The 27,050-nt window shown below is 44.8% G+C and overlaps 1 protein-coding gene across 1 annotated transcript in view; it reads left to right on the forward strand.

Moving 5' to 3' along the window:
* VWA5B1 (von Willebrand factor A domain containing 5B1) overlaps positions 1-27,050 on the forward strand; it is a 1,692,038-nt gene that overhangs the window by 279,554 nt on the left and 1,385,434 nt on the right. The window lies entirely within an intron of this gene.

The raw sequence follows: 27,050 nt of genomic DNA on the forward strand, positions 1-27,050 counted from the left end.
TTACATTTCCTGCATCTAGAGTTAAAACTGCCCACGTCACTGATATTGCATAGGTCCAGTCATGGTTTTGGGCCAACATCACTCTGCATGATGGGGCTTGTAGTTATGCGGTTGCTATTAGAAATATGGTCCTACACGTTTCAGCATGCACAGTGACACTGATCAAAAAGCGAAGACTGCATGGATAGTGATGACACTGATGACCCGGGCAGCAATGGCAACTTTGTCTTATATCATGAGACTCTGAAGTGAGGGACTTAAACGTTTTCCCATGGAAATAGGGCGACTATATACGCCCTCAGCACTTAAGGATCCATGCGCATTTTAACAGTAGAACAAAACAATACATCAATTTCTTTTGTAATGCCTTGATTGTTGCCAGGCACGTCGAATTGTTGTTCCTTGTCCAAAAGGATCTGGTTGCGAGTTCGGTTTTTAGAGAGATTACACCCTCATTGTAACCCTAGTGAATTGAGTGAAGGGTTCGATGAAAGCTTGCCTGCCTCGCAAGGCCATGTCACTTCTTCGCTTGGACTCACTGCGCCCGAATCATGGAATATTTGCCCGGTTCAAAGTGACTTTGCACTGCCGAAAAGTGACTTTGCACGACCGACACAAACCCTGATTCATGGAACCGTGCAAAGTGTACTTTTGCCGTGCAAAGTCAGGGCGAAGTCATTTTGTACAGCCAAAATAACTATGCACTGACTATGCCCGCACTTTGCACTGCAAAAATACACTTTGCACGGTTTCATAAATCAGGGTTTGTGTCGGCAGTGCAAAGTCACCTTTCAGCAGTGCAAATTCACTTTGAACCGGGCAAATACTCCATGATTCGGGCCCACTGTCTCAGCCAGGAGTGAGTGGGGAGCGGGTAATGTGCTGGGCAGGAGCAGAGGGTGCAAGGTTTCACGTGGCATGCGCCGGAAGCTCACCCTAACTCCTTTCATTGCGTAGCACAGGAACAATGACGTGCATTATACAGCTCCTGACAGGAGGTAGCCATGGCGCTCTTTGCGCCATGGATACCCACTACCACTGTCGGAGTCCGGGTTCCCGGAATAGGGACTTACCGGTCTATTCCGACCTTTGCGGGACCGGTAAGTGCACATTCCGGGAACCATTCCCCATTCCCATTTGAGCCCCCATATGGCTCAATGGGAATGGGGAAGGTGCTAATAACGGTACCGCAATTTGCGGTACCATTATTAGCTCTGAGGTCCCTCAGCAGGTCCCTTCCTTAACGTGTGGTCTGACCACACGTTAAGGACGGGACCCGCTGAGGGACCTCGTAGTAGGGCGGTAGGGGATTACCAGCACCAGTGCCCTTACCGGTGCCGGTAATCCCCTACTGTCTACCGTGTAATGAGGCCCGATATTTTAAATGGGGGTTATGTATAATGGCATACAATGCATGCATCTGTGCTGTGCTAAACCCAAGCACTGGGGTCTCTCATATATTCCCATTAGCGAATTTGACTGATTTTAATCTGAACATGTATCCTGTGAAATATACCATTTTGAGCGTTTCTTTAAGAAAAAAATGACGTAGGAGTAAAAAACCCCAAACACCCTTTGGGACCATCGTTCGTGGTACCACAGTCTTTCTTTCTTTCTTTCTTTCTTTCTTTCTTTCTTTCTTTCTTTCTTTCTTTCTTTCTTCCTTTCTTTCTTTCTTTCTTTCTTTCCTATTATTTTATTAGGGCTTTGTAACGTGCTACATTTTGTGCAAGCCACTTCGAGGTATTGTGGGGGAACTGTGGGTGCGTGTGGGGTGGTTTCCGATGGACACAGGCGACTGGGGAAGCTATGATGACTTTCAACATATTACAAGGACATGGCTGTTGTACCGCAATTGGGTATTTTCCCAATTTTTTTGTTTTAGGGGGATCAATTCTGAAACAGGAAATCATTCAAAAAGCACACAAGGAGAAAAGAGAAATTGATTACCCCTTTCTGCGCCGATATCACATAGATTGGTAATGATTAACAAGAAAATCACATTTGCATAAATCAGAATATGATCAATTCATTATTAAAGACCTTACAGAAGTAGAACTTATCACCACAGAACCACACATATATCTTCTAGGCCAGGTGACATTCAGATTGCGCAAGTGCATAGGAAGGGGGAAGCGGAAAGTGCGAGGGGAAGTGCGGCACAAGGGATAATAGAATAAATAACAATAAATAAATTACGGCCAGCAGCTGGCAAGTGCAAGGGTAAAGGGTAAGTGCAGGCATCAAGTGTCAAGTGCTGGTAAAGGGACTGTAAGGATACAGAAAAACAGTCCCCAAGTGCAGGGTTGCAAGGAAGGCAGTGCAGGTGTGCAACCGGCGGGGGAGGGGACCCGGGCCCGAGATCATAGGGTGGCCAGGTAGCCAGTGCAGTGTCAGTTTCAGCCAGGAAATCAGCAGGGGACAGGGGGAGAGAAAGCGGAAGCAAAGAGAAAGGTTTTGAGGTGCTTCCGGAACCAGAGATGGTTCTCCTCAAGTTTCAAGCGGGCAGGAAGGCTGTTCCAAAGGGAGGCCCAGTCGAAGAAAGAGATCTATTAGCAACTCGTTGCTTGGCGAAGCGACGACCCTAAGGGACTTGGAGGCGGAAGAACAAGGAGCTCGAGAAGGAAGATATTTAGGAATAGAGAGTTGAAGGTATTGAGGCCCAAGGACCCAGAAGGCCTTGTGGACAATGCACAGGGTTTTGAACTTAATCCTTGCAGCTACATGGAGCCAGTGCAGAAATTTCAGTCCTGGAGAGATACGATTCCTGGGCTTGAGGCCAAGGACAAGTCTTGCAGTCCTGTTCTGGATGAGTTGCAGAGGGCCGAGGGTGGAAGCAGGCAGATTTAGAAGAAGGCTGTTGCAATAGTCCAGCCTAGAGAGACCCAGAGCTCTGGCGACAGTGAGCTTCTGGGGTAAAGAGAGGAAAGGAAGAATACCTCTGAGGAGGAGCAGCTGGTAATGTGACTTCTTAGAGACGTTGGAGATGTGAGGAGAGAAGGAGAGTGTGGAGTCGAAGATGACCCTGAGGTTTTTTGCCTCACAGGTGGGAGGAGGAAGAGGGCCAAGAGAGGCCAGCCAGAGAGTGACAGGAAAGGAGGGTGTGGGTGTGCTGATGAGGAGATTCTTGGTCTTACTGGCATTAAGGCAGAGATCATTGGTGGCACACCACTCCTGGATGGAGGACAGACAGTCAGAAATGAGAGAGGGCGAGGAGGTGGCTGAGGGTAGCCTGAAAATGAGCTGAGTGTCATCCGCATAGCACTGGAAGTTGGGGCAGAGCACAGCAATGCAGTAGACAAGAAGTGCCAGGTATTGGTTGAAAAGCCAGGGAGAGAGGTTAGACCCCTGGGGGACACCACAGGTAGAGATAGAGATAGAGAAGAGCAAGGACCCAAGTTGAACCTGGGAGGGTCAATCAGAGAAAAAGAAGTCAGCCACGCCAGGGCCTGACCAGTGATCCCCAGGTTATCACGGAGACGGTTGAACAGGATGTCATGGTTGACCATGTCGAAGGCAGAAGAGAGATCAAGTACGATGAGGACACAAGGGGTGTTGGAATCAAGGTTGGAGAGCAGGTCTTCATGTATGTTCAGGGGAGCAGTTTCCGTGCTCCTGGCAGCTCTGAAGCCAGACTGATTATCATGGAGACAACCAACAGATTCAGTGTGAAGATTGAGCTGGGAGATGGCCAGCTTTTCCAAGAGTTTGCCTAAAAAGGAGTAATGGAGTTTGGGCGATAGTTAGCCGGACAGGATGGGTCAGCGGAGGGTTTCTTAAGAAGGGGATGCACAAAGGAGTGCTTCAGAGGGGAAGAAAAATATCAGATAACATGAGAAAATTCATTTGTGTAAAGAAAGACTCCTATTATTTATGGTTTTACAGATTGTCGACTTGTTTCGGCCTCGACTTAAATGAAACCCTATCTCTAGTGTCCTTTTCAAAATAGATATAGGGGCCTTCTTCAGGACTAAATATTTCTTCTTCTCAGTGGTTTACCCTTGTGTACCACGTTAATTGATGCTCGGCAAAAGTTGCACTATAAATAATGAAATAAAAAACAATATTACATACTGTAGTGGTTCATGGACACATTACTAACATTTCCAGGTCAGAGAAACACAGTGGGCATATCAAATCCCAATCTTTTCACATTATGACTATCGTTCAACACACTGTAAGCATATTGTGCTACACACCAATTTTGGGAATGAGCAAGCAGCACCAATCTATTACTTACAGATGATATAGGCGTGAGAACATCTACTTCCAGCCTTGAGTGACCAGGGATTCACATTTCTTTAGGCAGGAAACCCATGTATGTTGGTGATGGTTATACAATTCCTTCAATACATTCAGTGGCTTAGAGGAGGAATTCTTCTTCTGCAATGCAAAACATATTCATTATGCTAGAGTTTTTTGCACTACTCACCCCGTTTGGAAGTTACCCAGCTTCCACTGATGAGAACTGTTTTCCTAATATTTCAGAAATATCAGGAAGGATCCCCAACGTCTTGGGGTCTGAAAGCCCCGGGGCATCTTTATGTGGCCCTTAGCATACTGATTATTAACAGGTGGTTCCCCCTGCATATAAGCAGGTAGGCCCTAAGAGACAATTTAGCCTGATTTGGTGCAAGAGGAAGTCAATGGGGGTAACTATTAAGTTCACAATGTAAGCCGATACACTAAAGACATGAGTTCTTCTGGCTGGAAAAGACAGAGATGCCAATAAATAAGTCAATGTCAGCCAGAGATAGATGCCGAGACTAATGACCGATAAAGGCCACATGAGGGCCTGCAGAACTGGTTCGTGCTGATTAAGACCAGAGGTGACATTGGCCTGATTCTTCTGTAAAAAAAAAAAGTGATATTTAGGATTTGCAGATTATAGTGCATATTTCTTAACCACGTCAATTGTATCTACCTGACAAATATCAGAGGAATATTGGTGAGAAAGAGAGAGTGAGAGAGAGAGACAGAGGGAGAGAGAGGGGCCTTGGAAATTGACAGCACTTGCAAGAAAGTAGACAGATTCAGCAGACAATAACAATGAAGATAACAACAGCAGAAAATTAGATGTAATAAAGACAAAAGGTAGTGAGGAGAACACAGTATAAGAGACGGGTGGGAGCCTGAAGAAGGTTATGATAGGATATATGATATTTTGTCTGTATTGCGCTCATATACAAGTGTTACAGTGCGCAACGAGGCAAGAGAGGGGAAAGAGGGAGGACAAAACAGCGATCTTACTAGGCCTGGTGATACTAAGAACGCCCAAGTGCACTGGAGAGGGAGAAAGGGGAAAGTGCAAGGGAGAGGGGAGAGGTGGAAAGTGCTGAGCAAGCGATAAAAAAACAAGGTGGCAAGTGCGATGTTTAAAGTGCAGACAGGGGTGTCTGATAAGTGCAGGTGAGGGGACTGTAAGGTTACAGATACAGACCCAAGTGCAAGGGTTGCCGGTAGGCAGTGGGGGTGTGTGGCTGGGTGGGGAGGGATCTGGGCCAGAAATCAGAGGCTAACTAGGTGCACAGAGCATGGATGTAATTTAGGCGTCGCCAGGGGTCACACCTGCGACCTCTGAGGTCTCCCTTGCTGCCCCTGTGTTCACCCTGGCTACCCCTAAAAAAAAGAAATTACATTTTTTTTATTTTTTGTTTGTTTTTTTTAATTAAATTGAGGCTCGTGGGCTGTGGACAGCAGCATGTGGCTCTTGGTTTCTGGAGTGGCTGGTTTTCTGATAGCTATAGCTGTTAAGATAGCTCAGTGGGTTGAGCGCTTGCTGCTGCAATGTGTATGCGATCTGCAGGTTGCAGGTTCGACTCCCACCAAGATCAACTCAGCCTTTCATCCTGCTGAGGTTGATAAATGAGTACCAACACAGGTTGGGTAATATAAATTTGTTCTATATGAAACGCTTAAGCGTAAGTGCTAAATAATAACACATCATTATCTTTTGGCATTGAACGTTTGCTTGCATTCACAGTAATTTGGTAATATGGGCCTATACGTGCTGATATTAATGATACATATGGTGATACATTCTTGTATAAATGTATATCACTTTACAGTGATATAGTAACTATATTTTTCGTAGTTTACTTAGAAACAATACTATGTGATGCCACTTCCTGTTTCGTCAAGTGGTAAAAGGTTGCGTTCCATCGCTTCCCATGATGTCACTTTTGGGTGGGGTCAATTGACATCACTTCCTTTGATATCAGAGGTCAAGGGTCGTGGGATGTCACTTCCACTACCCCTGGCATTTTGGTGAAATGACGACCCTGGAACGAAGCTGAAGCAGACAGATTAGCAGGAGAGAGGAAGAGCGAAAGCTGAACAAAGAGGAAGGTCTTGAAGTGCTTCCAAACTGGAGATGGTTATCCTCAAGTTTCAGAGAGGCAGGGAGGCTGTTCCAGAAGGAGGCCCCAGCCGAGAAAGAGAAATACTACCAACTCTTTGCTTAGAGAAGCGGCTGACCCTGAGGGAGTTGGAGGTTGATTAGCGAAGAGCTCGAGTGGGAAGGTACTTACGGAGGGAGAGTTCAAGGTAATTTTGCCCCCGGCCCCAGAAAGCATTGTGGACAATGCAGAGGGTCTTGCATTTAACCCTTGTAGCCACTTGGAGCCAATGCAGAGATTTCAGGGCTGGAGAGATTCGATCCCAGGGCTTGAGCCAAAGGACAAGTCTCACAGTCCTGTTCTCGATGAGCTGCAGAGGGCAGAGAGTAGAAGTAGGCAGGGTGGGAGGAGTGAAAGACACAGTGACAGAGAGACACAGTGACAGAGAAGATAGACCGTGATGGAACAGAGGAGAAAAGGGAACATAAAAAAGAAGTGTTGAGAGGAACAGTGAGGAGAATGAGACCAATGAGCGATAGAGAGAAGAGCACGAAGCAGGAAGAGTAAGTGTTCGACACAGAGAATGGAGAAAAGGAAAAGAAGCAAGTAAAACACATGTGTCTGTCAGCAGAGGGTGCCCATTGCCCTGCCCATAATTGGGAACCAGTTCGGCTTACCTCTGGATCCTGCTGTTCCATGGTGGGCATGGGATCTCAGTGCTGATCTCAATATTGCGCAGCATGCAACATAGACTGTCAATCTTGGAAACCTTGTCTGCAGCGCGCCACCTTTACGATGCAGGCACCTGACCCTGTCCTTCAGGAGCCAAGATGCCCACTCTATTGGTAAATGGGTCTCTGCGATGAGGGAACAGAGCCATTGCGGCACTGGCAATTCAGCTTCTCATGTAGGGCTGAATGGCAAATGTTCATGGTGCAGCAATGCACAGATCTTGGATCCTAATCAGGGGCCCTGTGACTGCTGGGAAAATAAACACCTTCTACCACCACTCATCCATGTGGCCACGCTGACGCTGCTGTCTTTATATTCACGACATGGGAGAGTGAGGCAGCGGTTGACGGAAAGGTTTGTGGGGGGCACAGAGGGGTGTGGGTACATTTACTAGATGATTCCATCTCATTCGGGACACCGCACCCAAGTGTTGAGTTCTAATTTCTCCATCATTTGGATTCTGCATGTTGTAGCCTTGGGTCACGCCCATTGGATGTGATGAAGTAACATACAAGGGAAGTACATGGAAAGTGCAGAAGTGATGTATGGTGTCCGCCATAACACAAGGTCACCTGTCCACCTTAGGTGGGCCCAGGAAGTCTGAATCACAAATACTTGCTTCTGTTACAGAGGTAGAAGCCAGGTCAGTGTTTTCCTGGGAAGGGTGCTGTTCTGCAGGATCTTGCAGTCATGGTTCGAACTTCATGGTTCGCACTGGGGTAGTGAGCACAAAGTGTGTGTTATACAGATGGTGTGGCACAGGTCACCTGCCCATGAATGGTGTGTTGTTGTTTCCGGTAATGGAATAGGTGCTCTCTTTCATGGGGACCATGGTATGTGTGAGCGTTCCAGTGCCCCATCATGCTGTGGAGGACAGTGATGGAAAGGCAATGCCTTTAACTTCTTTCTTCTCCTGCTGGGTCAGGTGAAGGAAATGTGGAGATTGGCATGGGGCGGGAATGCAGCCGGGATCTTCCCGGGCACCACTGAGAATGTTGGCTGAGGCATTCTGCGGTGAAAGTCGGTGGCATCTTGGGATGTTCCCATGGTGCGGAGGAGCAGGGCTTCCAGTGGCTAGTGAAGAGTGGGTGTGCCAGTCTGAACACCAATGCTGATTTCCTTTCATCCAGAACGAGCTAGAATATGGAGCTGATGGCCTCCCTGTTGAGTCTGTATTTGCTCATTACCGAGCCTAAGAAGAAGGGCCAGCCCCTCGTCCTCTGGACCAGATGTTTCCTCCTTCATCTGGTCGGACATGGCTCTCTCAGAGATCAGCATCGGCTCTTGTGGATGCCTGTTGATGAGGCCATCCCCAAACGTGTTGTTCCATGGAGTGCTTCTCGTGCTCTGGCTTTTGTACCCCTTTTCATATGATCCCCTGCACTGGGTCCGTTTTTGCTCTAACATGGGAGTCATTGGCCTCAGAGGTGGCTTGTAACTATATCTATCTGTCCTCATTCACTTGGAGTTGTATGCAATTTGTTTGTATATACATTATGTTGGGGTGCCATGTTGTTTGATGGCTGAATTGCCATTATTGGTGTCTTGTGTTGATGGATGCTTTAGTTCAAGAAGCTTTTGTATATGTCAGCTATCTTTTCTCATATTGGGTTTGGAACAGGTTTGCCTCATGTGGAGGACAATAACATCACATTGAAGCTTGGGTAATAATTTAAGGTATTTTCCGGTTGATTTCTAACTCATAATTAGGCAGTTAATACTGCATACACGTTTGAATGACAATCCACGTGCTGTATATTTCACATTCAGTGTTGGAAATACTCCATGCAGACATTTAAAAATATGCATGGGGAAAATCCTGCATGTACATTTTAACTTATAATCATGCAGTAGTTGTAAACATGTGGTATCAAACAGATTGCGTGTTTGTGGTGTTACTGCACAACTCATAATGAGGGCTATGTTTTGTTTGGATGTCCTGTCTCTGGTTCAGCCTTTGTCATGTCACATGACCTGCACAGCCACCCCTGGGTAAGCCTATGCCAGGTCTCCTCCTGAGTGAGTATGCAGGTATGTGTTTGCTTCTAATGAATGGCCATTGTTCTTCATGTCTGAGTCACTTGCTAAGAGACTGTGTGTGAAATTTAACTACCTTCTATTTATTGAGGTTTTAACTAATATTAATGTACGTGTCATGCTTACTATTGCTACTGGGGACACTGTTGGGTTATTGTTCATGGAATCTTTTGGCTTGCTGCTCTACTACATCTGACTATCAAAGGCTGTTTTGTGCCTTCCTGAAACATTAATTAATCTGGGAGTATGGTGTTTGCGTCTTGGGAACCGTTATCTCGTACCTTCGTTCAGCAGTCCCAAACCTCCCGTATTTCACTCTAATCCTTGGCACTTGTTGCCAGCTACTATATGAGCTTGGCACAAATATGTGCTTCTGTGGATTCAACTTTTTGAGTTTTTTGAGGCCTGTGCTCATTCTGAGACATGCTGCGGCATCCATCTTTGAAAAGATGGCTGCCCAATTACACTGTCACTTCCATGTTGGTGAGCTATATTTGCGTGCTGTTCATGTTGCATTCATTTTATACATTGGTCATGTTAATGTTCTTCATATGTATGGATGCTATATTCATATTCTTCATGTCTAAATGCATATATTACCTATTGTACGTTTTCCTCATGTGGAGTGCCTGTTATCTTTGTTTCTAATGAATGCGCTTTTGCTATGACTACTTTAATTTGAATACCTTGGTTCTCTTTAGCTCACATTGTCCCCTATCCCTGCGGTAACAGTGAGGGATGAGGGCAAAATGGCTGTCTTAGTTTGTTTTACTGATGCGGGGAGGGGCAGACCCCCTTGATGACATATTCATCTCCCTTCTAACACCAAACAGAACGGATCTGCGTGAGCCTTCCGTCATGGAAAAGTCTATGATGGAAAAGTTTGCATGGGAAATGTACGCACCACCAAAGGTGTGTACATTTCCCATGCGAACAAACATTGCAAATCACTACATAACCCACACCCCCACCCACACCCACAACACACCCCCTACCCACACCCTCAACACACTCCCACCCACATCCCCAACATAAACATACCCTACCTACCTTTTCTTCAGGCTGTCTCCCTGCGGCACCAGTTCCCTTTCACTTCCGTGATCGGGAACCGGTGCCGCCGGGTCTTTTTCATTTTTTGTTTTTACGAGGGTTGCAGGGGTTTTCTTCGCAACCCCTGCTCACTATACGTAAGTATAGTGAGCGGGGTGTTGCGGGTGACACCCGTGCAGCCCCTGTTTTTTTTTAAAAATGTCGGGTGTGCAGCGGGGGTGTCCCCTCCAACCCCCGCTCACTATACTGTATAGTATGGTGAGCGGGATGTTGCGGGGGACACCCATGTAGCCCCTGCAGTCTTTTTTTTTTTTAACTTACCTTCAATGCATGCTATGCGTTCGAATGTTTGGTGTTCGAACCTTTGGTGGTATCATTTTTCTGACTTTTTGTACGGGTGGACCTTTTTTTGGGTCCGATCGTACAATTCTGACAGAATATATATTGGATTCTTTTCATGGGACTGCAGATGGACTATCCGAAAACTATCCCCACTTTGAAAATGGAATGAGTTAGTCACTTATTTCTTTGTTCAATAGAACAATAGAAAACCATTGTAAACAATGGGCCTCATTACGACCCTGGCGGAAGACCATGGTGCTATTAGCGCCATGGTCCATGCTGGTAAGTTACCGACTCCGCCATGGAGAAAGGGGGAATTACCACCCCATTACAAGATTGGCGGGGCAGTAATTCCCCCTTCCTCCATGGCCCTTCCCCATTCCCATTTTTGCCCCATAGGGGTCAATGGGAATGGGGAAGGCGCTAAGTACGGTGCCGCAAATTGCGGCACCGTAATTAGCACCAAGGTCCCTTTGCGGGTCCCTACTTTAAAGGCTGGTCTACACCAGCCGTTAAGGTCGGGTCCCGCAAAGGGACCTCGTAATTAGGCGTTAATAGGTTAACGGTGCCGCAGCCTTTTACGGCGCCGTTAACCCATTAGCGCCTGGGTCGTAATGAGGCCCAATATATTGAATGCAAGAAACAATAACATATTTAATCCACTTTACAAATTGTTAATAAACAGCATTATAACACTTTGCATACTCAAGGTACTAGACTTGTTAATAAACATGTACTTTATACAAATATTTGGTTGCAATAAAAATGCATGAAGACAGACACAAGGCTACCCTTACAGTTCTTCTGTTTTGGCTGATGTCCTCAGTCGGGCAGAAGGTACTTCTCCTGCCTTCACACCTGCCAAATACAGCTACAGACAGATAAGGCAACCACTGAGCTTCAGGTGGGATATTTCGAAATAAGAGTCATTTGCAGGTAAGTGATGGAAGCCTAGTGCACAAGGGGCTGATGAATATTCAAGTGGCAGTCTCCTAGGCTAGACCACATGAGCACATGCACTCATGGGGTTCAGGTGCTGTCCAGTTCCCAGTGTTCATTTTCAGCAGGGGTGCCAGGACGGAAGAGTAACATGAAGAGATTCTCAACAGTGTTTTCATAAAAATGCTTTCAGCAGTTTCATGAATGTCCACCTTTGCAAACCTCCATACTTCACTAGCGTAACAGGCTTCTGAAAAAGCCACAGCCTTATCGGCCTTTACTGGAGCTCCGATGGGTGAAATAACGAGTATCCCCTCTGTGCCATCTCAGGGATAGCTCACTCTGTTCTAGCGGAGGCTTCCAAGAACCGGACGGAGGAAATGCTACCCCTACGTAGTAATACCATTCGACTACTTCCAGCGATTCCTCCCATGACTATGTTGTGTCTAGGAGTGGGCTGCAACCCCAAGACCATCACCTGAGTCTTAATGCTTATAATCCCAAGCCTCTTTACTACACAATGATGTTGCAGGCTAATTGTCACCTTAATAAAACCTTTATCTGTTCTTGGAAGGGGTTCAGTCTTGTCAGCAAACAAGTGGATGCGTGTGGGGGCTGGAAATGGACGAAAGGATTGAATCTAAAATGCCAACTGCACGTTTAGTGTGCATAGTAGATTAGATCGAAGCCCATAATACGGAACAGAGGAACCGGGGTTGCAGGGGTGTCCCCTCCTCCGCCAGTTTGGTATTATGGGCTGCAGGGGTAGCAGGGGTGTCCCTCGCATCATTAAAGGCAGTGCAGAGGACAAACAGGCAAAATCCCAGAGGATCGCATTACAAAATGCAGGCCATTTGGCTCTGTAATTTTGTAATTTGATCTTTTGGGATACGTTCTTTTAACGTACATCCGTTGGGACATCAGTTCCTACAGCCATGGATCAAAGACATTTATGAACAACTTAAACAGGGTAGGGGCCAGGACAGACCCCTGTCTGATGCCGTTTTCAGTTAGAATCCTCTCCACTATAATAAAACCGTACCCACATTTTATGATTTTCAGTGCAGGACCCGGATGACTGACACTAAAGCCCTGTCCGTTCATTCTCTCAACGAGGCTCCCCACACAAGTCTTCAGCCTAAGGTTTCCCCTCGTTCTTAATCTGGGATGGGCATATGTGATGGGAAATTACTGAGCTCAAATTCTCCTACACGTGTCCCTTTTGAAATTACATGGTGATGGGATCAATGTGGATTCTGGTTGGCTGTGACCAAGGTTCTTGCCTCATGAACAACAGTGTCAGTCTCTTGACCCTCGGTAGGCTGGGAGGCATACATTCTGTTCCATCTTTCTGGAAAGTCACATTCCATCAGAAACTTGAAGTGCCCATTTTGCGCCTTCCCCATCCTCTATAGAAATGAAATGTCCAGGGCAGCCTCTCTCCCTGCCTTGACTCATGAGCTTGAATTAAAATTAGGGGGGAAGAGATCAGGAATCTTCCTGCAGGAGGACTGCACTGCACCGATGAGTGGAAGCATTGTGCTGCAACCCCATCGTGGCTGCTTAGCTTGCGACTCCCGGCCATTGATAACTAGAGGAGGGCGGCACATAAAATATCCATTTTGGAACAATTAATGCAAACAAAAGCTCACCCATACAGCCGTATCAGCATACATGTTGAAACATGCATTTTTCGACATAATTGGACTTGACCTATTACAGGTGGGGGGCAACCTCCAACCACCCCTAGCCCCGATATTTCGGGGCGAGGCTCTCACGTGACCATGCTGGTCCTGGTGGTCCTAGGCAGTGTGAAGTTACCCTAGAACCTGAGCACCACTAGGCCCTGATGCATATGATGCTGTGAAGTGACCCACTGGCCCAGAGATTACAATGGAACTGTGCCTGGCACGACATGGCTCTTCCGGTTCTGGTGTGTGGATTTCACTCGCACTTGAGAAGAAGACGTCACTCAGGACGTATAGCTGTGATTTCCCTGACAGACGGGGGGAATTCTTGAAATGCACTGAAATTCACTGAATGTGGATGAGTCCAGTCTGGGGTTCTTACATTTTTCTATGGGTTGTTTGTAATTGTAAGACATAAAGAAAAGTAGGATTTGGGTGGGCAAAACATATCTTTCTTCCTAATGGCAAATCATTTTTTTGAGAATTGTGTCGGCAATGAAGCTGGTTACCAATATAAGTACATGTTTTAAATGTAAGGTCACTTTTTACCACCTAGTGTGTGATTAGTCCCACATAGAGCTCGTGTAAATGTTGTGTTGCATTTTTCTTTTCTGCTCTCCTAGACTAAGCAGTAGCTTTAGGGACGTCATTTCACCAAAAGTTACATCACACGACCCTTGAACTCTGATGACATCACAGGCAGTGATGTCATTTGACCGCACCCTGAACTGAAATCACGGGAAGTGATGGAACACAAACTTTCATCCCTGGAAAAAACAGAAAGTAGCATCACATAGCATTGTTTCTAACTACAATACGAAAAATATGGTTACGATATCACTGCAAAGTGATATACATTTCATACAAGAATGGATCACCATATGTATCGTTAACATCGGCGCGCATAGGTCCCTATTACCATATTAAGCAGACGTCAAAGGCCAAATGATAATGATGTGGTATTATATAGCACTTTTGCTTAAGCACTTCATATAGAGCAAATATATATACAATATCACCCAACCTGTGTTGGTACTCATTTATCAACCTCAGCATGATGAAAAGCTGAGTTGATCTTGCTGGGAGTCGAACCTGCAACCTGCACATCACACACACAGTGCAGCAACAAGTGCTCAACCCACTGAGCTATCTTACCGGCTATAGCGATCTGAAAACCAGCTACTCCAGAAACAAACAGCCACATGCAGCTGGCCTTAGCCCAGGAGCCTCAATTAAGAAAAGGGGGGGGGGCTATTCTTTTTTTTAGAGGTAGCATGGGAGGCCACAGAGGGTAGCAAGGGAGACCTCAGGGGTCGATGGCGCGACCCCTGGCAACCCCTAAATGATGTCCCTGGGTAGCTTCTAATCAGCACCTTAACACATTTTTTACAAAAAATAACCAGAGTGCACCTCAATCTGGGTGCTCTATGTAACTGTTCATTTTGGTGAATTCGAATTCTCAATAACTGTACTTTTGAAGTCTAGAGATTATCTAACTCAGCCCCTTTGATATGAAATATTAGGGATTAACATAACATCATTATTTATCTCAAAATGGCTTCATTTAAAACAAAAAAATCTCTTCTCTTATCCATCCTTCCATCTCCTGAATGAAGTAATCTTTAATCAAAATGGAATTATCCATTTCTGATGCTTTTAAATGTCACTCAACTATAACCTTTAAATATAATCTCCGGTGGATATAAATAGGCATAGAGATTTCAGGCTTAGCAATGAAGTGCTTAGGAAATCTCCCTATGGGAACTAGTGTTCTGATCTTTAGCGTTAAGTCTGTATTGCCAAATGCGCAGGCTTTGAATTCTCCATATATCTTTTAAACCTAATTCCTGCAACAATGTGTTTAAATAATGATGTACCTTGGACTTCTGATTTGCCAATGTATACTGCAATCAAAATTATATGTTGTGGAAGAATTAAAGTCACCCCTAATTAAGTAGGGTACATGTAAAACTACTGATGATTTAAACCTCAGCTCTTTAGCAATCCGAGATCTTCAGTCATTGGGCGATATAACGTGCCAGAAGTTAAAATAATGCCCCCCACCATGAGCGTTGCGATTGCCAACCTGCCTAAATTATTTTTTGACGTTATGAGGATCCAGCTCTCTCGTTTTTTGGGGCAAATCACAATTGCCCTTCCCAGGGACATCATTTAAGGGTCACCACGGGTCGGAACTGCGACCCCTGTGGTCTCCTTTGCTACCACTGTGGTCTCCTTTTCTACCCCTAAAAAAGAAATGTAAAAAAATGTAACAACAATCTTTTCTTTTTTTTTTACAAACAGAAGCTCCTGGGCTGTGGCCAGCACCACATGGCTCTTTGTTTCTGGAGTGGCTGGCTTTCTTGTTCAGGCCTCTAAACAAAAGCAAGGGCTTCCACAAACTTAACAGTGACCCTAAATAAGAAAGAATAGGAATAGTAAATAATTTGTCTTTCTGGAATTCTATACAATAATTGCTAGACTCGTTAAAGGTTTATTTTAGGCACACTTCAGGGGTCAAATCACTGATTTAGTCCGTTCTTAAACACCTCAAATTCACAATGCAGACAAAAACTTCAAAAAAGCCTTTAGAGCAGAATAATCATGGACTATGTATTTAGCTTTCCGCAGGTTGCAGTCATAGTCTGTTTTATTTCTGCCATTGTCTCTGTTACGATCATCACAAGACATTCCATCTCGGTGTTCTCTGTCACTGGGCAAAATCCTTGTGCCTAAAAGCTTGTGTACAGTCTAGAAATGTTTGACCATGGGAGATTAAGTGGCCCTTGATGTCATTGTGCCACAATAAATGCTTTGTTGCAATGTGTCTATTTTTCCTATCTCCATGGCTTTTTGTTCAGGATGTTTGTTTGCATGTATGAGGTAACGAGTGCCCAGAGTACGAGATGCTGTGTGAGTGCGCTGCTTTCCCTGCACTACTGTGAATTCATTCATACACAGTTATGAACCCTCCAAATGGTATGCAATTGCCAACCTCTGAAGCCTGAAAAATAGATACACACAAGCTTGACATGCGGCCAAATGTGCACCAGACCTGCAGATGAACTGGCCTGCTGTTCACAGTTACCAGTTTAATGGTATCCACCCACAGAGTGTAATTTGCTTTCGGACTTTGAGAACATTCAGGCATGTAATTGCTAATGTTACTATAGCTGTTAAGATTGCTCAGTGGGTTGAGCGCTCAATGCTGCAATGTTTGTGTGATCTGCAGGTTGCAGGTTCGAATACTAGCAAACCCAACTCAGCCTTTCATCCTTCTGAGGTCGATACATGAGTAGCAACACAGGCTGGGCGATATTGGATGTACATTTGTTCTATATAACGTGCTTAAGCAGTGCTATTCAATAACACATAATTATCATTGACCTTGGACGTCAGTTTGCATTCACAGTAATATGGGCCTATACACACTGATATTAACAATACATATGGTGATCCATTCTTGTGTGAAATGTATATCACATTACAGTGACATCGTGACCATATTTTTCGTAGTGTACTTAGGAACAATGCTATGTGATGCCAGTTCCTGTTTTGTCAAGGGGTGAAGGGCTGTGTGCCATCGTATCCCGTGATGTCACTTGGCGGTGGGGCCAAATGACATCACTTCATGTGATGTCATCAGAGGTCAAGGGTCGTGTGATATCACTTCTGCTACCCCTGGCATTTTGGTGAAATGACGTCCCTGGCCCTTCCAAGTCCCTCCTACAACAGAGGGGGGCAACAGTCACAAAAGAGGTGTGCACCCCAAGGTTATTTCAGCAAGGAAGTTTTCACTGCCAATGAGTCACCTTAAAAAAATGAATAGAGTTACCTTTGGAAATAGCTAATTTATAATGCTATTTTATGTTGAGGTAACATTTTAAGACTCATTGCAGCACACATTTTTATTATACATCCCAAATCCATGAATTAATTAATCAGTTTATTTGCTGTCATAATAAATGTCCTTCCTCACCCCCAGCTGCGTCTTCCCATGTCTCCTCTCCCCTACTTGCCCTTTCGCTCCCCGCCTCATGCTTGGGGTTGCTTACTCCCTCTGCCCTTCTAACTGAACCACCCAAATTGCCCCTGGCAGGACGCCTCCAAATTAGAGTTACTGCTAGGAGGGAAAGAGAAAGAGAAAAAAATCATTTGATCAGCTGGTCTACTCAGAATTAAAAATATAGCAGACTGAAGATGACCTCCATAGCTACCTCTTCCTTTAACCAAATGAGGACCCTTTATTCTGTAGAAAGGAAGAAAAAAAACGTTGTCAATGGACGATAATCTATGATATGACTCAAATAGGCAGCTTCTTGACAAAGAGAGGAAGAAAGAAAAAAAAACATTTTCCAACACGTCTTTGCATTGTTGTAGAGTTAAGTTTAACATCTATAATGAAACCTTTAGCAAAAGCCGTCACTGTAAAAAAACAAAGAAACCCCTGACGCACAACTTCAAGTTCCGCTGGCTGCATCAGTTCTGTCAGAAGCCGCTTCAAGTGCCATCGGCTCTCAGACGTCTTTTTAGCTCCAATCATTATAGATTTCATATTCTCCCGAGTGCAGTACTAGCACTTTTCTCCAGTGTATTGGAACATCTTTTCTTTGATTTCATAGTTTGGAAGTAAGCCAACACCATACCAGGTTCGGCGCGTTTCTCAAGTGTCTTGAAAGTCACCCAGCATGCTCTTTTGCTCAAGACTTCACAGTACAATAGTTTAAGGATAGAGTGTTGCCAATTATCGGTGAATCCTATTTCCTCTGCAGAGGAGCAGTTAAATGCCTCTTCAGGAAGTCCCGCCCTCCTAACACCTGTATGCTTGAAGCCTGAAATGGTACCATGCTTGACACCAGCATTTGTGACCATTCTACTGCGAATATATGACACAAGCTATCCATTGAGAAAACGCTGCCAAATGTAGTCCCAAAGAGCTGACAATCTAAGAGAGGAATTCCCCGAAGGAATATGAAAAAGAGTGAAAGAGGAGCTGGTGACGTCACTAGAGATGGATGTGACACCCTGATAAGAATGGCTGAAGAAGAAAATGTTTGGACCTTATAGAAACTGATGACAAAGTAAAGAATCAAGCAGAGTTTCATATGCGAAAAGAAGATTGCATGTGTGAAGAGCACAGCAGAAAATAAAGCCTCTTAACAACTGTACAGATGCTGTAACACAAGTGGATCAAGAAATATTAGACACTGGCTATAAGTAGTGAATAGACTGCAGGCGGAGGCATCATTGTATAGAAGCTGGACATCAGTGTCACGAATTTAGTAAGCTCGGACCCATGGAGAGGAAAGGCCAAGAGCTGTGTCGCAGCAAGAATTAGCTGGGATTGTGGAAGTCTGGAGGGCTGTCTGTCCTGGTACCAAATCTGAAGCAGTCAAGGCCGGTTATCTATTCTTGAAGACGGTGGACGTGAGCTGGTCAATCAACCCTTTTTAAGGTATAAAGAAAGACCACCCTGAGTGCCTCATTTAAGACATTTAATTACTACAAAAAGGACCAAATCGAGGTTTCCTGTCACGTGAGCCAAGGATGGAAATAGAGTTGGGTGAGGAGTTCTAGAACAACGATAGTGCATGCTCGCACTCCCTTATTTTCCCAGAGACAAGAATACTCTGCAAGGCCAAGTTCAAAGACAAAATTCATGGCAGAAGGCATGGGGAATGAGAGACGTTGGGCTAATTGGGTGGGGAGGTAAAGTCATGTCCACCTCCTGGCACCTGGGTATGAGCTTACGTGCTGCTAAGTGAACCGAATGTTCCAGACACGGCACGAGCCTGCCAACCAGTTATAGAGGGCCATATAACGAAGGGCCTTATAATTTAAGAGCCAATGATATACTGTGTATCTAATAGTGTTGAAGATGACTTGCAGTTGAGGAGGGCACAAGTTGTCCACCTGACAGCAGACATCCAATCACAACCCAACCCCTTATAGAAAGCATACTCAGATGTTCCCCTTGATCCTATCACAATCCCTCATAGGTTTTTCTTAGTTTCCACGCAGTATGATGTCACGTATGACAAATATTTACTATATAATTGTGATTTTTTGTAAGATGCGCCGACAGCTCGAGCGAACGTCAGTTGATGTCCATTGTAACTCCCTGTTTTAGATCATTGTTAATAAAACAGAAACCTTTGCCTTCTTCCTGAGTTGGTTCGATTATTTAGTATGAGAGTTATTCTGCATCCCATCCATTGCATGCGCATTACCCAAAGGGCCCTATGCTCACCTCTCATGGAAAACATCTGGAGCCAAAATATTGCTCTGGTTTCTCTGGTTTCCCCAAAAATTCTCTGGTTTCCTAAAAACCAACTTGCACTGTTTTGCAATTCTTCCTGTTGCAGTTGTGGGATTGTGACAAGTTCTTGCATCAGTGGCACTCCTTGAACTAGAGCATGGGTGCACAACATACGGGACGCGGGCCAGTTGCGGCCCGCCATGCTGTTTTGTCCGTCCCGCGAGGCACAAAGACTTTCCTAATGGAGGGCGGCCCGCAAGCAGCATTGGCCGCCCTCCATTAGGAAAGTCTTTGTTGTCTTCCGGGCCGGACAAAACACTGGCCGTCATTGGCTCAGCACACACGCACCACGTCACTCCTACGAGCCACGTAGTGCGTGTATGCTGCACCAATGGAGGGCCAGCACTATGGCTGGCATGGCCAATAAGGCTTAATGCCGGAAGGCATTTCAGCCTTCCTTGCCACGCCAGCCGTAGTACCACTCCACTTACCTCGCCAGCATTCCAGTTAGCCTGCCTTCCAACACGTCGGGTAAGTGGTCGGTTTGTTTGTGTTTGTGTGTCGGGTCTGTTCTGCTGTATGTTTGTGTTGTGTATGTTGAGATGGCGAGGTGGGGGGTGTCGGATGTGCATGAATGTTTGTTTTTGAATGTTTGTGTTGTGTATGTTGAGATGCGGGGGCGGAGGGGTGTCGGATGTGCATGAATGTTTGTTTTTGAATGTTTGTGTTGTGCATGTTGAGATGGGGAATGGGGGGGTGTTGGATGTGCATGAATGTTTGTTTTTGAATGTTTGTGTTGTGTATGTTGAGATGCGGGGGTGGGGGTGTCGGATGTGCATGAATGTTTGTTTTTGAATGTTTGTGTTGTGTATGTTGAGATGGGGGGTGGGGGGTGTTGGATGTGCATGAATGTTTGTTTTTGAATGTGTTGAGTATGTTGAGATGCAGGGGTGGGGGGGTGTCGGATGTGCATGAATGTTTGTTATTGAATGTTTGTGTTGTGCATGTTGAGATGCAGGGGTGGGGGGGGTGTCGGATGTGCAAGAATGTTTGTTATTGAATGTTTGTGTTGTGTATGTTGAGTTGGGGGGTGGGGGGTGTCGGATGTGCATGAATGTTTGTTTTTGAATGTTTGTGTTGTGTATGTTGAGATGCGGGGTGGGGGTGTTTCGGATGTGCATGAATGTTTGTTTTTGAATGTTAAGCCTTAAGATTGGCCAAATCGACACCGAATAGCCTATTAAGGCAGGAACTTGGTATCACTGCATTATCTGCACGTCGTAATTGGCGTTTATTAGCTAACTTTGCCAGAATGTTATATCCTCCTTCTAATTGCTTATATGAGGATCTGGGACAGTTAATGATAGCGCCGGAATGCTCCTCTTTTACAATCTACTATGCTCAAATGGTGCAGATACTCGATGGAATTGCACTTTTACCAGCTGACTTAGAATTCCGACAGGGATATGTGAAACATCGTCTCATAGAAAATGACTGGTGTAGAACAGTAATGGAAATTGAATCACTAAAGAGTTACAAGGAAGCGGCTCGTTTCTGTTCCACTAGAAGACCGCACAAACCCTATTTAATTCAGTTTCCCTGCAATAAAGCCAGAGAAATATATCTTCGTTTTAAATTGAATCAATGTCTCACCCTAGAACGAATTTGTGGATGGAGTCCGTATTGGAAGGCTATTGCAGATGCCGGATGTAGGTTCTGCAATGATTGCTCAGCTAAGGAAACACTAAAACATCTAGTTACACTGTGCCCTCATTTTGAAACAACGCGTACACTAACTATTACACCTAATGGTGTACCAACTGAGGACAACAGGGAATGGCTTTGGTTGGCCTCGATGTGGGGAACGCGAACGAGTTTTATACTAGCTCTATGTAGATTCCTAACGATTATAAATACCGCTCTTGAGACGAGGTTTCGAATGAGTAAGCCCCAGGGGAACTTGTAATGCAAGAAAATGTGTACTTGCATTCCTCTAATACTGTAATCCCTAGCAATTTTTTGAATGTTACGCTCTGTATACGAAAACTTAAACATGACTGCAACCCTCCCCACCACACTAGCAAATCTACTCAAAATATCGTAAAATTGTGTTGAAAGTTTCAAGAAGATATTAGTATATTCAGTTTGTCCTGTTATATATGAAAACTGTTCTTAAAAACTTTCCTAACATATTGTATACACGAGAGTTTGCAGATTAACTTTGTCTAATTGTTAAAAAATGAAAAAATGAAATATTTTATGTAATATGAAAAGAATTTATATTTTTATAAATGTTGTAAAAGTTTGTTGATCGAACTAATAAAACAACGGTTTAAAAAAAAAAAAAAAAATGTTTGTGTTGTGTATGTTGAGATACGGGGGTGGGGTGTGTCTGGTGTGCATGAATGTTTGTTTTGGAATGTTTGTGTTGTGTATGTTGAGATGCAGGGGTGGGGTGTGTCTGGTGTGCATGAATGTTTGTTTTGGAGTGTAAGTGCGGTGTATGTTGAGATGCAGGGTCTGTATGTGTGCATGCTTGCTAGTTTGTATGCTGATTTGGGGGGTGCAGGGTTCGGGTCTGTATGGGTGCATGCTTGAGAGTGTGTGTGCTGAGTTGGGAGTTAGGGGGGGTTCAGGTTTGTATGGGTGCTTGCTTGAGAGTGTGTGTGCTGAGTTGTGGGGTGGGGGTTCGGGTCTGTATGGCTGCATGCTTGAGAGTGTGTGTGCTGAGTTGAGGAGTGGGGGGGTTTCAGGTTTGTATGGGTGCTTGCTTGAGAGTGTGTGCTGAGCCGGGGGGTGGGGGGGTTCAGGTTTGTATGGGTGCATGCTTGAGAGTGTGTGTGCTGAGTTGGGGGGTGGGGGGTTCGGGTTTGTATGGGTGCTAGCTTGAGAGTGTGTGTGCTGATTTGGGGGGTGGGGGAGTTCGGGTCTGTATGGGTGCATGCTTGAGAGTGTGTGTGGTGAGTTGGGGGGTGAGGGGGGTTCGGGTCTATATGGGTGCTTGCTTGAGAGTTTGTGTGCTGAGTTGGGGAGTGGGGGGTTTGGGTCTGTATGGGTGCATGCTTGAGGGTGTGTGTGCTGAGTTGGGGGTTGGGGGTTTGGGTCTGTATCGGTGCATGCTTGAGAGTTTGTGTGCTGAGTTGGGGGGTGGGGGGTTTGAGTCTGTATGGGTGCATGTTTGAGTGTGTTTGCTGAGTTGGGGGGTGGGGGGTTCAGGTCTGTATGGGTGCATGTTTGAGAGTGTGCAGAGTTGGGGGTAGGGGGTTCTGGTCTGTATGGGGCATAGTGTTTGGTTGGGGGTGAGGGGGACATAGGGCATAGTGTTTGGTTGGGGGTGAGGAGGCAATGGGGCATAGTGTTTGGTTGGGGGTGAGGGACATGGGGCATAGTGCTTGGTTGGGGGTAGGAGCCATGGGGCATAGTGTTTGGTTGGGGTGAGGGGGGCATGGGGCATAATGTTTGGTTGGGGGTGAGGGGGCCATGGGGCATAGTGTTTGGTTGGGGGTGAGGGGGCCATGGGGCATAGTGTTTGGTTGGGGGTGAGGGGGACATGGGGCATAATGTTTGGTTGGGGGTAGGAGCCATGGGGCATAGTGTTTGGTTGGGGAGGAGGGGGCCGTGGGGCATAGTGTTTGGTTGGGGGTGAGGGTGCCATGGGGCATAGTGTTTGGTTGGGGGTGAGGGTGCCATGGGGCAGAGTGTTTGGTTGGGGGTGAGGGTGCCATGGGGCATAGTGTTTGGTTGGGGGTGAGGGTGCCATGGGGCAGAGTGTTTGGTTGGGGGTGAGGGTGCTATGGGGCATAGTGTTTGGTTGGGGGTGAGGTACATAGGGCATAGTGTTTGGTTGAGGGTGGAGGCCATGGGGCATAGTGTTTGGTTGGGGGTGAGGGCCATGGGGCATAGTGTTTGGTTGGGGGTGAGGGACACGGGGCATAGTGTTTGGTTGGGGGTTGAGGGAGCCATGGGGCATAGTGTTTGGTTGGAGGTGAGGGGGCCATGGGGCATAGTGTTTGGTTGGGGGTGGGAGCCATGGGGCATAGTGTTGCACACCAAGAGTGAACCCAATAATAAAGCTAAAACAGGCACAGTTAGGAGATGTACATCCTTTGCTTTTTGAGGAAACCTGACTCAACGAAGGCCATACTCCTCTTGGGCAACCCAAACAGCAAACTATAGCAGTCCAAAATAACGGAATGTCCAATCTAGGGTCAATAAAATGTATATAATTTAATTAAACAGACGATATACAATAACTAAATCGAAATAAATTGTAACAATGGAAAATGTGTAGTACAAAATGTAAGTTTGAAATGCAAATAAAAATCATTACCCCTCAAAAACATTCTTTTTCCATGTGTTTAATACAAATTGGGGGTTGAAAAAGCCTCCTGCCACGCCCCGCCTACCGCCCCACCCACATTTACTTTTTGGCCCACTATAGCCCTCATGTAAGGTACTTTCGGCCCTCTGTGAAAATCAGTTGTGCACCCCTGAACTAGAGCAACACAAAGGCGTGATCAATGGAAAAGCTTTGAATTAACCATAACCAATGGCAATTGCTCTATGAGGCCTTCAAAACCATTGTTTTTTTCAGCCTTCTTTACATACATGCCAGGACTTGGTTTTATATGCTTAAGGCTTCCGGTTTTATGGTATTTATTTTTGCATCATCTCAGCTGCTTTGAGTGGCTGGGATTCAACGGCAATATCTGATTAAAATACATTTTGAAGATGAAATTAAGAATTAAAGGAATGTGGAGGCGAGAGAGTTGTGAGGAAACCTCATTTAAAACTACAGGCCCCCTGTCCTGAGAGAGAAAAACAAAAATGTTTGTTCAACTGGGTAGAACATCAGAATACTTTTCATGAAAATACGCTACCGTTGGATGCTGGAGTTAATGAGGTCGTTTGTGTAGCCCACTCTAGAATTATTTACCAGCATGTAGCTAGTATAAGTTCAGGATGATTGCCATTTGTCACACAGCAAAATAACTTGCAGAGTGGGCAACTCGATTAATATAATGCACCGGTCTCTGTCGCTCTCCAGATGTTTTGGACTACGACTCTCATGATCCCAACCATTGACTCTGCTTGCTAAGACTGATGGGAGTTAAAGTTCAAAACATCTAGATCGAAGTGTGCAGACGCGTGGTCTAATAACTAGCGATGTAAGTGACCTAGTGAGCATCGATGCTATGACTTCAGAGCACTTGTGTCAGCGGATGGTGAATTGTGCAGTACACACACATGTGATTTTATTATATATATATATATATATATATATATATATATATATATATATATATATATATATATATATCACGTGTATGCTACCGATGGACCCTCTAGACACTACAACATTGAGTAGCAGAAGCTAGAACAGGAAAACCCTGACTTCTAACAAAGTCGAAAAAAGTAAATGATGAGGGAAGGCAAGAGTAGTGATAGCCATTGCTAAGCAACTGTTCTGTCAACCCCCCCTTTTCTCTGATAGATGGTCCAGAGCGGGGCGGGGAGAGGACATGCACTTGAATACTGCAGCATCGCAGAGAGCTGATTTGCCAGGGCAACGCAGTACAAAGTTTAAAGAAATGCCAACATTCATTCTGCGGATCCCTTCAAACAAGAGAAATAGGATTCTAAGTCAAAAAAGAGTGAAATTGCAGGAAAGAAAGTGGAGGAGAAGTGGGCTCCATCAATGCTCCCCAGACAGCAAAGATGCCAAGCACTGTCAGGCTGACGAAAGTTTGCAGGATCCCCTGAAGTGGGATGTCAAAAGAGAGTGAGCGTCAAAGGCTGCACTAGTCATGGACGTAAAGGGAGGTCACCAATGTGGTGGCAGCGGAGCTAGATCGTTGCTAGCTCAAAAAGAGATCACTGTGAGACGAAAAAATGATCATAAAGAGAAAATTTAATTCAGACTAACACAGAGACATATTTACATAAATAGACATGTGCACGTAGGGTAGGCATAGTAGAGTACATTGTGGTATGCATAGTAGAGTACATTGTGGTATGCATATCGGTGAGTTAGTAAACAAGTGACAATTATTTCATGTATTGTTACATGTATTTGACAATGTTAGCGTATTGCTACTTAAAGTGTTTTAGCAATACATGAAATAACTGTCACTTGTCTACTAACTCACCGATAGCCTTAACCTTAAGTAGGCCCACTGGCAAAAAGTCAGATGGTGAGGTATATAAACAGGTGCACTAACATCTTACTACATATGTCAGTCATGCAGTGTTAGCACTTATGCTAGGGGAGCTTAAGCAGCATTGTGGAGCGCACAAGCCAGTGTGCCCGGCAGCCCATGCCTGTCCTTAAAATGAGTAACTTCATCAGCCCCCGGATTGCAGAATATTTTGATAAGCCATGTGAAGTACGTTGGCTCAGCAGTTTAAACGCTTGTTGCTGTATTCTGTGTTTGACCTGCAGGTCGCAGATTCGAATCCAGGCAAGGCCGATAAATGAGTACCAATTTCGATTGGGTAAGGATAGTAATGTATGTTTCATTAATATTTGTATTTAGTACTTAAACTTTTACAAAATTTCCAATTTATACACATCATAACATTTATACATACGTCTTCATACTCCAAATAAAATCTAACAATTGCACAGTTAATCAGCAGGCCAACTTATCAATAAAAAATACATTTCCGTTTCTCAGACAACATCCCAGTCCACTAAACATGATACATGGATACAATTTGTACACTTCAGTGGGAGGTTCTCCTAACCATACAATATAAAAATGAAATTTTAATATTATAAATAATAAAAATGCAAGTCACCATGGCTTGCATATTTAAGACCAAGACTAAAAATGATTATTATTTGAGGGTAACCAATGATCAAATACCAGTACTTTATTTATAATACCCAGGAGTAACATACATTAGTCCTTAGGTAATAATTTCTTTATGATACCCCATAACCGAAATAGGGCTAAGTGCACCCTTTCACTCTCAGTATTTAAACAGTATACCCAGAAGGAATCTAATTTAAAAGAATCATAACTATGTACAAATCTACTGAGTGTGGTCATAATTGCTGGACCTAAACCTGAGCACTCGGTAAACAGGTGTTTAGCTGTCTCCGACAAAACTCCACTATGCTCTGTTGGGTCACAATCCTGTAAAACTGAGTCAAGCCCTCTTTCTTCTCCCTATAGCGCCTCGATGCCCGTGGGCTGTAGTGCGCTCTACAAATCTAAAAAAAAAATTACAAAAAAATATTACAGATTCGGCATTGTGCCTGCCTGTCACGGAATATTATACTTAGCCCCATATGTTAACAACAAAGGCAGTCGATTAATCCTTAGTTTCAATAAGTTTCAATAAGTAATGCAAGTAAACATGTCCTATGAAAAGCGCTTTATATTAAAACGCTATATAAAAAACGAATTATTATTATAAGTGTGTAAATATAGAATGTGGGATCGTATATAAACTGTGCGCTAGTTACCAATCTCAAATTATCAGAAACAAATATTATTAATTCAAAAATAGAAAAGTTTGAGAGAAAGAAGAGGACGGGTGGCTGTGGGTAATTCCACTCCCACAGAGCTTCCCACAAGGTTGTGTAATTGGTAAATGATCAACAGAAAATGGGAGGGTTGTCAAGTCCCACGCTCAAACCCTAATAACATATAAAGT

The sequence above is a fragment of the Ambystoma mexicanum genome, chromosome 8, assembly GCF_040938575.1.
Source record: "Ambystoma mexicanum isolate Mex_15411 chromosome 8, UKY_AmexF1_1, whole genome shotgun sequence".
Classification (NCBI taxonomy): domain Eukaryota; kingdom Metazoa; phylum Chordata; class Amphibia; order Caudata; family Ambystomatidae; genus Ambystoma; species Ambystoma mexicanum.